Here is a 15,869-nt window from a genome sequence, read left to right on the forward strand (position 1 = left end):
TAGAGATGCACTATGCAGATTTGTCTTGTCATGGATTGTCTATTTCATAAAAACTAGTTGGTTGAACAAATTTTCTAGACCACTGAAAGTAGGCGATTTGGGACTAGATAAGAACGCTGTATAAAAATTGTCGTTCTTAAATATTGTTTTTTTGTAATAAACTAATGTAATAAAGAATATAGATAAGTTATGAACTTACAGTGAGTCACAGAGTATAAAATGACAAAAAGCAGTTTGTTAGCGGTTAGCTGTATTATGTTCATGAAATGATTTAGTTATTTAATAATTAAGAATAATCATAAACGCAATCTTTATTAGTTTTTACACATCATATTCTTACGACAAATAAAAATTTTCTCTCATTTCAGTTAGGATAACTGTACAACAAAGCCCTTTCACTAAACTATTTCTGAAAGTATAACTTTTTCACCCAATTAACGTTTGGAAAATTACACTATAGCTGGCAAATCCGAACATTATTCAAAAGTAAACGATAAAATCTGCTTTCAATGTACTTGAGCCAAGTTTAGTGATTAACGCTGTATAGTAAAGTCCTCTTCACATTGTATCCTCATATACTGAAAAAAAAATTTTAATTAGTAGAAATAGTAATTTTTTGTGATTTTAACAGAGTAGTGTAATATAAATAAAACTATTCTAACGATAAAAGTGTTGAAAACTATTTCGATGGATAGTACGTTGAAAATTTTTATTAGGAACGCCAACCAAAAACATAAGCTTTTTAAAAAACTTAACTATGAACTAAATTTAAGTAATAATAATATAGTGTAAGTAAATAATATAAACTATAACTTTTGTGACACTTAAAATTCCAATACATGTTGCAAACAATGCATTGTCGTCTTAACACAATATTTTGTCGTCTTAACATAAATAGTCTATTTTTTAAAGAACGTAATTATTTTTTAAATATAGGTGAATCCATCTGAAAGCTTTGGATTTGCAGTTAGAAGATTTCAAAAATATTGAGGATCTTAAAAGTTTGGATGGGGACACGAAATGATTGACAGAACAAAGCAATGATTGTATAGCTTTTAGAAATAGATATAGAGGGAATTTACAATTTTTAAAAAAAGATGTAGCAAAAAAAAACTAACAAACAAACAAAGAAAGAACCACATCAACAAATAAAAAAATGAAGGCAGCAGAAAAAAAACAGAAAAATAAGGAAAAGTAATAGGTAGTTTTGACAGAAACAAGCTTAAGGCCATTTCTCTCAACTTATAGATTGAATGAAAACGATGAACTCATAATAAATACCAGAAGACTTATATATTGGAGCCTCTACTTTCAACTAAGTTGAACAAAAGGTTTTGGACAGATAAAAAAAGGAAAAAGAATAATATTTTAATCAAGAAGATTCATGCAGTAGTAAAAGTAAAACACAGAAAAATATAGTAAGAGAAATACTATGGAACAAATTACAGATTGAGACAAACATTAACAGCATGAAATTGATAGGGAGAAAGTTATTGGTAAAAATGGCACCTCTATAAAATAAAATAAATAAAAATTTTAAAAACTTTAAAAATTTTTAAAATAAATAAAAGGACATGGAAGTACAAACATAAAAGTTAAAACAAAACTTTTTAGGATATTTGCGGTAAGTAGCGAAAACAAAAGGAGAAATTCAAACTATAGTAAAATAAAATATTTCAAACATTCAGTGTGTGAAAGTAAAATAAAATATAACATAGAATTGAATTAAAAGCGTTTGTCATTGCGTTTCTCGTTCAACATTCTTTCTCCTATCTTCTTTCAACTCAATATTGTCTGAAAATTTATTTAGCTCTATTTTAACTTAACTTTGCAACCTACTTTGCCTTTGATTTTTTTTGTACAGTTACAAAAAAAAGTGTACATGTATATAGTAATTGAATAGTATAAAATAAGTGAACAGTTTGATAAGGGAATACCTTATTATTCCATCTACGATTCCACTCGGAATAAAAACTGCATCATGAGTTTTTATTCTTTATGTTTGATTAATTTTAGTAATCATGTAAAATTTTTACATCTGAACTTCAAAGTAAAAGGCAGACATTTTAGATTCATTCTACAAACAAAGAAATTTTATTTTTGTTCGTCAGGAACCATCCATTAGGACTAGTGCACATAGGACCTTTTTCGACTTTTTCAAATATTTCATCGAATATCTTAAGAACAAAATATAATGGCAAGATTATATAAATTGAAACTTGAAGACTATTAAGTATTGTATAAAAGAAAAATCATTAAAAGGTACTGAAAATTTAAAATAACACGTGCTTAACATTGGTACTCTGATGGAAAAGCCCTAATTTTTGCTATTAATTAGATTGTAAAAATAGCAGACTAATAATACGAACATACAAAGCATGTACTTTACGAACATTTTTTAGCCTTATCTAAATTTAATCTTTATAAAGTCATTTAAACCTTACATAACCCCAAAAATTTTGATTGTACCAAAAAAATTCTATTTTTTAGTATTAAAGCTTGTGAAAATAGTACTGTTTAAAACTGTAAATATAGTCGTCTAGTACATTTATTAATAGTTACTTGAAATTTTGCCGTATAAAATAAATAAGACATTTAAAAACTTCAACAATAAAAATTTTCTGTGAGAAAGTAAATTTTTAGTTTTAAAACTTACCAATTCTGTCATTTCATTGCTGTTAATAGATGCGATGTGTAAAGTACTGTACATTAATTGTTACGTACATAAAATGTTGTTATCTAAGATTCTTACTACGTAAATATAACTTGAAAAGCAAAAGTTTCACGAAAGAATTTATTTAATGGTTTTAAGACTAATAATGATGAACAAAATGTGCTGTTCCGTGAGGATTCTGCGAAACCCTACGCAATCCTGATTTAATAAAAAAATTTTGGTGTCACAATAAAAATAAATTCCAATCAATAATAAGAATATAATTTAAGTTGAAAACATCTTTTTTTAAGTGTTTCCACTCATTATAACAATTACTAAAGAGAAAACTTGCTGTAAAATTGTGTAGTTTATCTAACCGTATGCAAATTTTACAGCTAATTTTGAAAAATGTTAACATAAAATTTAAAGTATAATATGAATGTCAAAAAAGTTCTTTTATTAATTTTGAACATTATGTAGATAATTATAGTATAGGTAAGTAAAAAAAAACAAGTGGAGGTCTAGGGACCCCCGGCAGAAGTGATACTTTCAAGTCGAATGTTATTAAACTCGGTAGAACAGAAACTGAGAAAATTATAGTGAACCAAATTACGACAGGTCCATAAGAATCCGATAATTATAAAGTAAAGACTTTAATATTGTAACGTATTTGAGCATGCACGGCCATAGAATACATATACTTTAATATATTACGTTACACGTTATTCCCACATTTTAAGTACTTCCATGTTTGCTATGAAATATATATTAATACATATACGAATTATTGATCATGTAAAGCAGAACGAAGCAATCAAGCGTGAGGGATCTCAGGATCCTTGACGGAACGAAGCTGCTTCATATAAATGACAGCGAAACATTATCCGACATTAATTGTACCAATAATGTCCGTAGATACATACATACGTATACATGCCAAATCATACGTGAGCGCCCACCACCGACGCACTAACCCAACCACACACAACTACACACTTATATTTCTGGGACAACACTGCACGCATACACACACACACACACACACACGTAAACAAAGTACATGGAACATGCAGCCACATAAGTATACAGAACGACGTAGTAATACGAATACGAAGTCGATGAGAGATCAGACAAGGCCTTCGAGACTTGAAGACGGCAAAACTTGACCGCTTCCAAGCTCCTACAACCAACTCCGAATACTACAGCAGCAGCAGCAGCAGCAGCTATATATATGTACACACACGTCCCGCTATTGCGATACTGAGCGGAGTGGGGGAAGCATGTCGGTCATTTTAAATCTGTCACTTTTTTCCAGCTCACTTACAGTCTCAGAACGCCCCATAAAAAGCTTCGATTCAAAAATTTTTACTCTACTGTACCGAAAAAAGGTACTTTTCTCCTGTTACGTGAGACAAAAATTCCTTTCATTTAGAATGACTATTCGTGCATTTGATATGACATAGTATTTGTACGATCGAAAATAAATTAAATTATTTGAATTTCGAATAAAATGATTAACAAAACTCCATTATGTATAGGTGTATTATACAATATGCGAAAACACTTTATTACAAGCGTTTTCTTCTCAGCACTAGACATCACTGACTTGTATTCTTAATTTTCAGTACACCAAAGTGATTTTAACACGCAAAAATCAAATCTTGTAATTACTATTGTATTGTATGCACGAATTATTTATAATGTATATCATATGTTAACTGTAATATAAATTAGATACTGCAGCACACCAATTTGCACAAACAATAGGGAGATAGAGAGGAAGAGAGACAGACAAACAGATCTTCTGCGGTCTGCATCACAGTCAGCGCTGGCTGGTACCTAGATAATATTTATAGATATGTACTCGATAGCGTTGGCTTGTTCGCTCACTCGTTTCACAGCTTAACTCCCCATGTAAGGCACCTAAAAAAGTTTTACTTTAAAAAGTAGTCATAAAATATATATGTAAGTACTGTGAAGAAATAGAAAAAAGTGCTTACTAATGGTACGTAGATAATCATTTACCTTCTATTTTAATAAATTTAAAAGTAGTCCGTAAGTTCTTTAAACAGTAGTTTAAAATGTATGTATGTTTTTGCCGTTGTTACGAAAAAAATCGGTGGCTTGAAGCGCATACAAGATAACAAAATCGTTTTGTATTTAACAATCCTTTACTACTTGTATTAGTAAGGAAAGGATGTATTACCAACCAACCAACTCTGTTGCTGTCTACTCATCGAATCTCCTTTTTTTTCTTGCTCTTCTATCCTTTAGGGCCTAAACTGGGGGGGGGAGCGTACAGATGCATGGCTAAATGCTAATATACTTAACATGTGCGAGGCCACGACGTCAATTATATCTTTCTTTCTATTAGTGTTATATATTTTTCGTATTGTTTTCAATGTGTGTATGAAATCAATTTAGAAGAAAAAAGGCAGGTTCTGTTACCTTATTCCTGTTCCTCCTACAAGTTTCTTACGATATAAAGTCAGTGTATGCATATATGTCCATGTGTGCATTCTTCCTTTTATAATTGTTGTATACATTTAAGAATTTTCACATGTGCTCCTTGTGTTACATAATTACGCTTAAGCTCATTTAAAAAATTTTTTTCGATCTCTTTTTTTTTCTTTTGTTTGGCTTATTAAATTGTTAAGTACATAGTTTTCTGCTAAGTTCTTATTTTATTTATGCATATTTTGACTTCATTACATACAATACATACATACATATTTATATATACATATATATATGGCATTCCTTTTAAAGACTGTTAAAAAATAAAGGTTTGACATTATTCTAATGGGTTTTTTACTGCTGAATACGACTGTGGTGATATCATCTACCATTGACCCATAGGTTTCTAGCTAACCTCAAAAAATACCTGAAAAATGTAGATCTTCGTAACTAACATTTACTGAGAGCATTTTAAAATGAAAAATTTAACTTCTTAATATGCAATTTATACCTGCTTTTAGAACTATGGCTATGCGGAAGTTCATTGACCCTAAATTTTTTATTTAACCTCAACATATACCTAAAAAATGCAAACTTTCGTAACTCATACCGACCAAGTACCTTTTAAACTAAAAAATTTAGCTTGTTAAGATACATATCAGACCACAATTCAGAATATTAGCTATATAAAAGACCGTCTACGCTAATTTTGCACCTAACCTTAAAATAAATCTAAAAATCGCAGATTTTTGTAACGTGCAGTGTTTGTAACGTGTCTGGAGGTCTTTTAGACTAATAAATGTAGTTAGCGTCTACGTATTTTCTACTGTCATTTACGTTAACAGCCACATCATACACTATCTACACGATAGCTTGCTCCTAATCTCCAAAAATACCGTAAAAAATGAATTTTATTCTTAGTTATAGTGACTGAGGCACCTAAAACTAAAAAGTTTACTGAAATTTTTTCTGTATTTCTTGATGATAGGAATAATGGGAGCACAAGACAAGCCAACGCAGCCAAATGTTAATCTTATGAAAAATTGGATGACTTCTCGGACTTTACCTACACTTCAGTGCCTAACTAGGTAAGGGACCTGCTACCTACGACAATTTAGATCAGTTAGAACGCCAGCTAGGCCTTCGTGCTCTATGAGCTAGGGTCAGGTCATAAAAATAGTGAGTTATTTGTTATTAACTTTGTTTTTCTTGAATGAACCTGTTTCCATCATATACTATTTACCGTATAAAAAGTAAATATACTTTACAATAACTATACAGAGTACAATTTTGTAAGCTTGGTGCAGCCAATCATAACGGCACTAACCGTCTACCACACAGTTGTTTCTTACTTTTTGTTTTTTGGGTTTCTAGGTAAAAGTCTATTGAGTTTTTTGGTTGAAATTTTTAATGATTTGTTTGTTATTTATTTATTTTTTAACTCATTTCTATTATGAGTATTGTGATTCTCTTGCAATGAGCAAAATTTTTTTCAATACTAGTTGTGCCCTACGTCTTTCGTCAAAGTCTGTTGGGTTCATCTGGTTGAAGTTTCTTGAGATTACTACTAGAGCTCTTTACTGTTGATTTATTAACTAATTATAATTCTTTTAGCTATAAATAACTTTTAATTTAATCATTTGCTGACCCTGATTAGCTAGGTTAAAGTCTATTGTATTGTTTTGTTCAAAATGCTGCTTGTTTTAACATTATTTTTTTATTTAATAAATAAATAATAATTATAATTTAGAAATAACGATCTTTTATAATTTTAATAAATGTCTTCTAAGTAGTAAGAGTAAGTCTTTTGAGTTATTTGGTTAAAGGAACTTGTAATTGAGTTTTTCCGTTTAATCAACTTATCAAACTTATCCGACCTCGCACTCGCAGGTTTATCCGACGTCAGGTTGTTTTAACATCTCTGTCCCTCGACTGACTGTAATCTAGGGATGAAATTGAACACACCTATTGTTCCATAAGATACAAAAGAAGGGTACGAACACACCAGTTTTTTACCACACACTAACACCAAATGCATTGACTGTGTACAGCGCATTAATTTCTTTTCTACTGCATTTGGAATATACTCTAGTTATTTTATTCGTGATTGAAATAAGCACAAGTTATACTTTCTTTTTTATAGAAAAGAGGTATTGTAAACTTTTTTTGTTTATATCCATACTGTTTTGTCCATAACTAGTAATATTTGCATTTTTAACAGATTCTGAGAACTGACAGAGAATCTATAGATAATGTAATTAGAGTACAAAATAATGCATGGGGTACGTTGGCCCGGCTTGTATACTTAAAATTACATATATGCAACATGACTCTTGTGTGAAGATGCTATTCAATAGTGTAAAATATGAAGTAATCTGAGACAAATCTGATTATAGTAATTCATCGAACTATAGTATAAGCTAATCCCTTAGATAAATAATAAGTAATTTTAAAGTGTACATAACCAGGTTTTACGTAAGTCTTTCAGTTATAAACAAGCGCTATGTTTTTTATTTCTTTATTAGTTGTATTCAAATTTTGTCGATGAATTTCACATGGTATAAAATTTTTTTTACTTGTCATCAAGAATCGGAGTTTACTATGTCAACAAAAGTACACACTGACCGATGTTGTAATCCGTTTCATTTGGATAATAGGCATAAAGGAAAAGACTTAAGACAAGTATCGAGATCATTAAAGAGACAGTTTTTACACCTGCAAGAAAATACTAGAATTTGTCATTAATGCAGAAAATATGCAAATGACATCGTAAGTTGTAATGATCACGATGGATTACAACATATTGACGACACGAAAAGAAGCACAAGCCAAACTGAAAGATCCTCTGAACCTGTTCAATCTGTCACGAACGAAAAAGAAATCGATGATGATGAAACATTGTTGAGTGTTACTAATGATTCTACAATGTCAACTGATTCTCTGGAACCTGCCCCTGAAGCAAGATCCCAAAGAGAGGTAGATATTGAAGAGATGCTTGATAGCTTGAAGCAGAAATTCTCTAGTTTCCCTAATGGGCATCCAGAAAGAGTTAGAATTCTTACAATAGCGCCTCTATCCTAGAGTGAACTAAAGAATTTTACTGCTCTAGGCATGTCGCAAAAAAAAGCAAAAGAATTGCGGGCTGTGAGGGGTGTTTCAGCTAGCAGTACAGAAAAAATCGAAAAAACACTACCTATGGATATCTGTAGTAGCATACTTGATTTTTATAATATTGACAGCAATAGTAGGATTATGCCTGGTATTAAAGACATTGTGTCGGTAAAGACAGATGATGGTCGCGTTTTGGTACAAAAATGTCTTATATTTTATTCTCTTAAGGATTTGTACATGAAATATAGATCAGAAAATGCTGAAATAGCAGTAGGCTTTAGTAAATTTGCTTAATTAAGACCAAAACATTGTATACTTGCAGGTGCTAATTGTACACATTCTGTTTGTGTGTGTACAATTTACTAAAATTGCAAATTAATGTTGGATTCCATTGATATACAGAACTCATCCAAGCAGTTGAAGAATCCCATTTGCTCATACAAGGATTGTTTGCATCGAATGGATTGACCAGAAGCAACGCCCGCCTTTTACTTAGATGAATGTTCAAATTGTCCAGAAACAATTGATATTGCTAACAATATACAGCAATTTTTAGAGGACAATAATATTTTTGACATTCAATTCAGTTTTTAGATTAGAACTGATTGATGGATGTACTCTAGAAACACTTATTCTTCCTGCTTCAGAGTTTGTCATACTTATGTAATAAGTTAATGAAACTGAAACCTCATTCTTACATAGCAAAACAGCAGAATGAATACATTGAAAACAGATTAAAAAAAATTTACGTAACAGTGAAGCGATAGTGTGTATAGATTTTTCTGAAAATTACAGGTATATAGTACAAGTCGCCGCTCAGCCATTTCAGTTTAACAACGATCAGAGCACGATTTTTCCTGTTGTTTACTACTACAAAAGTAATTCCAAAATAAAGCATGAAAGTGTAGTATATTTGTCTGACAGTACGAAAAACGATTCGGCTGCTGTTTACACGGTTCAAAATCTATTATTAGAATTTATAAAAAAAAGTGTCAAGTCAGCTAAGCATATAATTTATGTAACAGACGGTGCAAAACAACACTTTAAAAACAGATTTTAAATAAATAATTTAGTTCATCATAAATATGACTCTGATATGACTGCAGAGTGGCTCTTTTATGCTACGGCACACGGTAAGAGCGCTTGTGATGCTATTAGGGGAACCTTCAAACGTTAAGCAGCTAGAGAAAGCTCATTAGCTAAGCCTGCAGAGTCAATACTTGATTGCAAATCATTGTATCGTTAGGGCTAAAAAAACTTTGATACGATATCAACTTTTTTAATAGCAAAGCAGAACAAGCAAAATTTCAAAGAAAGCTTATAAGCAGACATGAGCATGCACCAGTGGTTCCCGAAATTCAGAAACAGCATTCCTTTGTTGTACTACCAAATAAAACTATACTCCTTCAAAAATATTAAAATGCTCAAAACAAAATTGAGTTTAAGTATCAATAGTATTTGAATAATTCAAACTTTGTATTATTTCTATGTTAAATCTCTACTACATAATAAATATTTTAAACAAATCGTGTTAAAATTACTTCAAGTGCCGATATTTAAAAGGCAAAGACGTTTTCTAGTAAAATTTTAAAGTTAAACAAAGAGTTTTTGTCAAACGTAAGTAGAAAATCAAACTTGCAATCATCACAATATTTCAATAAGCTACACACAATGCAAAAATATATTTTTAAAAAAGTGTGTGCAACGATCGACTTCGCATGCACTTATAGAAATTGCAGGAAACACCATTCGCTCATTGCTTCAAGGCGCATGCGAGAAAATTTCATAACTTAGCCAACGTCCGTTGGGGCGCTGATAGAATCAGCAATAACAAAGAGGAGTGACGGCGGCGTGACCTTTTTTTTTAGCCAAAAAATGGCGTAATAAAAAGTTCAAAGAGAGACTCGAACCAGCGACGTTCAGGTTATTGTGCCATTATCATGATTATCAGGAGAAACAGCAAAAATTTCAGTGAACTTTTCAGTTTTAGGTGCCTCAGTCACTATAAATAAGGACAAAATTCATTTTTTAAGGTATTTTTAGAGGTTAGAAGCAAGCTCTCATGTGGATAGTGTATGATGTGGTTGTTAACGTAAATAAGAGTAGGAAATACGCAGACGCTAGCTACATTTTTTAGTCTAAAAGACCTCCAGACACTGCACGTTTCAAAAATCGTCTTTTATATAGCTAATATTCTGAATTGTGCTCTGATATGTATCTTAACAAGTTGAATTTTTTAGTTTAAAAGGTATTTGGTCGGTATAAGTTACGAAAATTTGCATTTTTTAGGTATACTCTGAGGTTAAATAAAAAATTTAGGGTCAATGGACTTCCACATAGCCATAGTTCTAAAAGTAGGTATAAATTGCATATAAAAAGGTTAAATTTTTTATTTTAAAATGCTCTCAGTAAATGTTAGTTACGAAGATCTACGTTTTTAGGTATTTTTTGAGGTTAGCTAGAAACCTAAGGGTCAATGGTAGATGATATCACCAGAGTCGTATTCAGCAGTCAAAAACCCATTAGAATAATGTCAAACCTTTATTTTTAAACACCCTTTGACAGGAATGCCATATATACATATATACTAGTGGGGCTTACGCGCCCCTGCGCGCACTGCGCGCCAACCCCCAAACTTCTGAATATTTCATAAGAAATACATTTTTACAATTTGTGTGTATTTATTCTTTTTTATTCTTAACTTTTTCAGTTACACAGTAAAGTAATTGTTGGAAAATGATATATGTTGGAATACGAGTAATTTGAAGTCACCACGTCAAATTTTTTGAGGAAATTTGTGATTCCTGATACCTTAAGTTATCTTGAAACATTTAAGTTATTATCTGAAATAAAAAAAACACGTAAATTTTTAATGAAATCCAATATCCTATTTATGTTAATTAATGATATTAAACATACATTAAAATAGGAAAATCAAACGAATTAAATGAAGAAATAGTAGATGAAATTAGTAGTTATGTAGATGCTGGATATGTAAGTCCAATGGAAGCAGCTTGCAAACTTTAAGAATATCTAATTTGTGGTAGAAGTCATACAGTTGTAAATCTAGCTGTTCATCTTAAAAATAAACAAAAACTCATATTTGAAGAAAATAATATCAAAAATGTAATAAAAAATTATCAAACACCCCTTACAGCTTAAATTAAATTAAATAAAGTAGATGATTTTGCAAAATCACTAAAATATGTTAACATTCTAGAACATTACATTTTTGACAATAAACTTAAAATTTGGTAAAAAAGGAAAGTTACACTGAAAAATATTGCTATAGGTAGATAAAACATAGTATCTCCAAAAGATCATGGAGGCTTTTTTTAAGACTTATTTCAAATAAATTACATGGGGCTACATCGTTTGAAGACGTTAAAAAACATAATGGAATAACATATGAAACTTTCAGGGATACTGCAATTGCAATGGGTTTAATAGAACATGATTCTGAAATCAACAATAGTTTTAAAGAATCCATTACAATTATGTTTCCATACCAGTTAAGACAATTTTTTGCTTGGTTTTTGATTTTAGAAAACATTTAAGGAGATAAAATAAGGAATAAATATAAAAAATATTTTACGGAAGACTTCGATAATGATAATCATAATTGTGCTCTTCTTCATATTAATCAAACTTTAGTATCGGGAGGTAAATCATGTGAGTCTATTAGTTTACCGACACCAACCATTAGCAACTATATAAATGATTGCAATATTGAGGAAATATCTTTCAGTAAAAAAATGTTCGATGTAATGTACACAAATTTAAATGAAGATCAAAGAAAAATTTTTAAAACTATTTGTGAACAAGATGAAAGAGTATATTTCATAGATGGTCCAGGTGGATCCGGAGAAACCTACTTATATAAGACATTCATTTGTTACTTTATTTCTAGAGGTAAAAATATTTTGTCAACGGCTTGGACAGGAATTGCATCTGTATTACTACCATGACTACCTTCTGTAATTTCTTAAAAAGCTCTAGAAATCGTTGATAGAACGTTGAGAGACTTGTGTAATACAAAACTTTGCTTTCGTGATAAATTAATAGTATTAGGAGGAGATTTTCGACAAATCCTTCCAGTTATAAAAATCAAAAATAGAACTATAATAATAGAAGAAACTATTAAATCATCATTTTTATGGAACTTCTTCAAAAATTTAAGATTACAAAATAATATCCGTTCTAGTAATTACGAATTTTCAAAATTATTGTTAAGAATTGTAGAAGGGGACATAGAAACATTTAACATTTCTAAATCCTGGATAACAGATGATGTCTGTACCAAAATATTTGGTAATTACAGCAACTGTTTTGACAATAACGTGATACTAACTTTACATAATGAATATACTTTTTTTTTAAACAATAAGATTTTAAGTTAATAACATGGGGAAACTAAAACTTATTACAGCATTGATACTGCAACATATAAAGGTGTTGATAAATCAGATGATAATATTTATATAAATTTTCCCGTAGAAATATTAAACATCATTCGTGAAAGCTTGCCACCTCATGAACTTAAATGAAAAATAGGTACAATAGTAATGTTAATTCAAAATTTGAGTATATCAGACGGATGATGTAACGGTACATAATTGCGAATTACTAAATTACTGAAGTATAACGTAGAAGGCGATATAGTAACGGGAGAAAAAATTGGTAATAAAGTTTTCATTCCAAGAATAACATTAAACACTGCAAAAACTTTATCATTACCTTATATTTTATATAGAAAACAATTCCCGTTAGTTGTAGCATTTGCTATGACTTTAAATAAGTCTCAAGGTCAAAGTTTCAATAATGTGGGATTATACTTCAAAAAACCTTTATTTTCTCATGGTCAATTAGACGTGGCTTTATCGAGATGCAAAAATAAAAATGAAATTTTTGTTCAAGTTAATAGAAAAAACAGTTTAGAGATTGAAAATATAGTTTGGAAAGAAATTTTTGAATATAATAATGTATCTAATATTCATAACATGATTTAATTATTATTTTTTTATGTATAGATAAAATTTATTAATTAATAATACATATTATGAATGTATATCGTGTTCATCTATTGTACCAATTTCAGCATTAATTTGAAACCAAATAGAAATGGACGTAAGTCTTCGTGGTTTCATCAGGCTTTATAAAATGACTTATCAAGTGATGCGAAACTTTCATTGTTTATATTAATGGTAGTCTAAATTTAACTTAAGTTTATGTACGTAAAAAGAAGAATTGTGTAATAAAGGACTATATAAGTGATGATGATATAATAATTATGCGCACCAATATGTATATATATATTTTGGTTTTAAAATATTGTTAACTCCATATAAATTGATTTTAAACGTACTTAGTTGTATAAATAATGATGTTTTGCGCAACAAACTCCTATGAATTAATTTATGACTTTTAATTTTTTCTTGACGATGAAATAAATCATGGCAATAAGACAGTTTTGTCCAAAGATAGGTAAAGACGGTATGATCACGGTCAGGTTCCAAAAAAGTGGTGTGGGGAGGCGGTAGCGGCCATGAAAAAATTCGTTGGGGTCACTGGCAGGGCCATAGGAGGTAGGTGGGAAAACGTGGGATGTTTTGAGAAAAAATACTATACAATATTTCCATGTGATTTGGTAGGAATGTGGTAATAGACTTTCAGACATTGACAGGGCTGGCAAAATGCAACGTTACAAAATGCTAACAAAAAAAGTCAGCCTACCAAAAACTTTATGCTTACAAAGAAACCAAGAGATCCAGTAAATCGAAATACAATTGATTGTATTTTAGTTTAGCTGATTATTGTATTGTACAGTAATCTGTAACTATTTAATTCAATATTCGAACATACATTGTTATTATCCCATCAAGCCATACGTGGTTAAACCCCCTGGCTTGAATGAAGACTTATACCATACTTCTATACTATTCATATAATATTTTGTGAAGTGGCGGTGGGGGGCCGTAAAAAATTGTGCGGGGGGTCAGTAAAGGGGCTGTGGGGGGTCGGTGAAAGGCTGTGGGGGTGTTTTAAGAAAAACTACGATATGTCAAAATAAGCAAGAAAATAACGGACTTCTACCTTATTTTGTGGGGGGTTAGTGGGAGGGCGGTAAGGGGCAAATGGAGGGCAGTGGGGGGTTTTAGGTGCCTCAGTCACTAAAAATAAGGATGAAATTCATTTTTTAAGGTATTTTTTGAGGTAAGGAGCAAGCTCTCGTGTAGATAGTGTATGATGTGGCTGTTAACGTAAATGACAGTGGAAAATACGTAGACGCTAGCTACATTTTTTAGTCTAAAAGACCTCCAGACACGTTACAAACACTGCACGTTACAAAAATCTGCGATTTTTAGATTTATTTTGAGGTTAGGTGCAAAATTAGCGTAGACGGTCTTTTATATAGCTAATATTCTGAATTGTGGTCTGATATGTATCTTAACAAGCTAAATTTTTTAGTTTAAAAGGTACTTGGTCGGTATAAGTTACGAAAGTTTGCATTTTTCAGGTATATGTTGAGGTTAAATAAAAAATTTAGGGTCAATGAACTTCTGCATAGCCATAGTTCTAAAAGCAGGTATAAATTGCATATTAAGAAGTTAAATTTTTCATTTTAAAATGCTCTTAGTAAATGTTAGTTACGAAGATCTACATTTTTCAGGTATTTTTTGAGGTTAGCTAGAAACCTATGGGTCAATGGTAGATGATATCACCACAGTCGTATTCAGCAGTCAAAAACCCATTAGAATAATGTCAAACCTTTATTTTTTAACAGTCTTTAAAAGGAATGCCATATATATATGTATATATAAATATGTATGTATGTATTGTATGTAATGAAGTCAAAATATGCATAAATAAAATAAGAACTTAGCAGAAAACTATGTACTTAACAATTTAATAAGCCAAACAAAAGAAAAAAAAAAAAGATCGAAAAAAATTTTTTAAATGAGCTTAAGAGTAATAATGTAACACAAGGAGCACATGAGAAAATTCTTAAATGTATACAACAATTATAAAAGGAAGAATGCACACATGGACATATATGCATACACTGACTTTATATCGTAAGAAACTTGTAGGAGGAACAGGAATAAGGTAACAGAACCTGCCTTTTTTCTTCTAAATTGATTTCATACACACATTGAAAACAATACGAAAAATATATAACACTAATAGAAAGGAAGATATAATTGACGTCGTGGCCTCGCACATGTTAAGTATATTAGCATTTAGCCATGCATCTGTACGCTCCCCCCCCCCCCAGTTTAGGCCCTACAGGATAGAAGAGCAAGAAAAAAAAGGAGATTCGATGAGTAGACAGCAACAGAGTTGGTTGGTTGGTAATACATCCTTTCCTTACTAATACAAGTAGTAAAGGATTGTTAAATACAAAACGATTTTGTTATCTTGTATGCGCTCCAAGCCACCGATTTTCTTCGTAACAACGGCAAAAACATACATACATTTTAAACTACTGTTTAAAGAACTTACGGACTACTTTTAAATTTATTAAAATAGAAGGTAAATGATTATCTACGTACCATTAGTAAACATTTTTTTCTATTTCTTCACAGTACTTACATATATATTTTATGACTACAGACCGCAGAAGATCTGTTTGTCTGTTTCTCTTCCT

General features: G+C 30.7%; 1 protein-coding gene across 1 annotated transcript in view; it reads right to left on the reverse strand.

Annotated features, from left to right (window-relative positions):
* Positions 1-291: 291 nt before the first annotated feature.
* The window catches only part of RanBPM (Ran-binding protein M), a 683,537-nt gene continuing 667,959 nt past the window's right edge, over positions 292-15,869 (reverse strand). The window contains exon 8 of the mRNA XM_089595272.1: positions 292-578. The gene's annotated coding sequence lies outside the window, so the exon portion shown is untranslated. The remainder of the gene's footprint in view (positions 579-15,869) is intronic.

This window comes from Copidosoma floridanum, unplaced genomic scaffold (assembly GCF_036245765.1).
Source record: "Copidosoma floridanum isolate Cflo_tuat_1 unplaced genomic scaffold, Cflo_Japanese_pri ptg000002l, whole genome shotgun sequence".
NCBI classification, from domain to species: Eukaryota; Metazoa; Arthropoda; class Insecta; order Hymenoptera; family Encyrtidae; genus Copidosoma; species Copidosoma floridanum.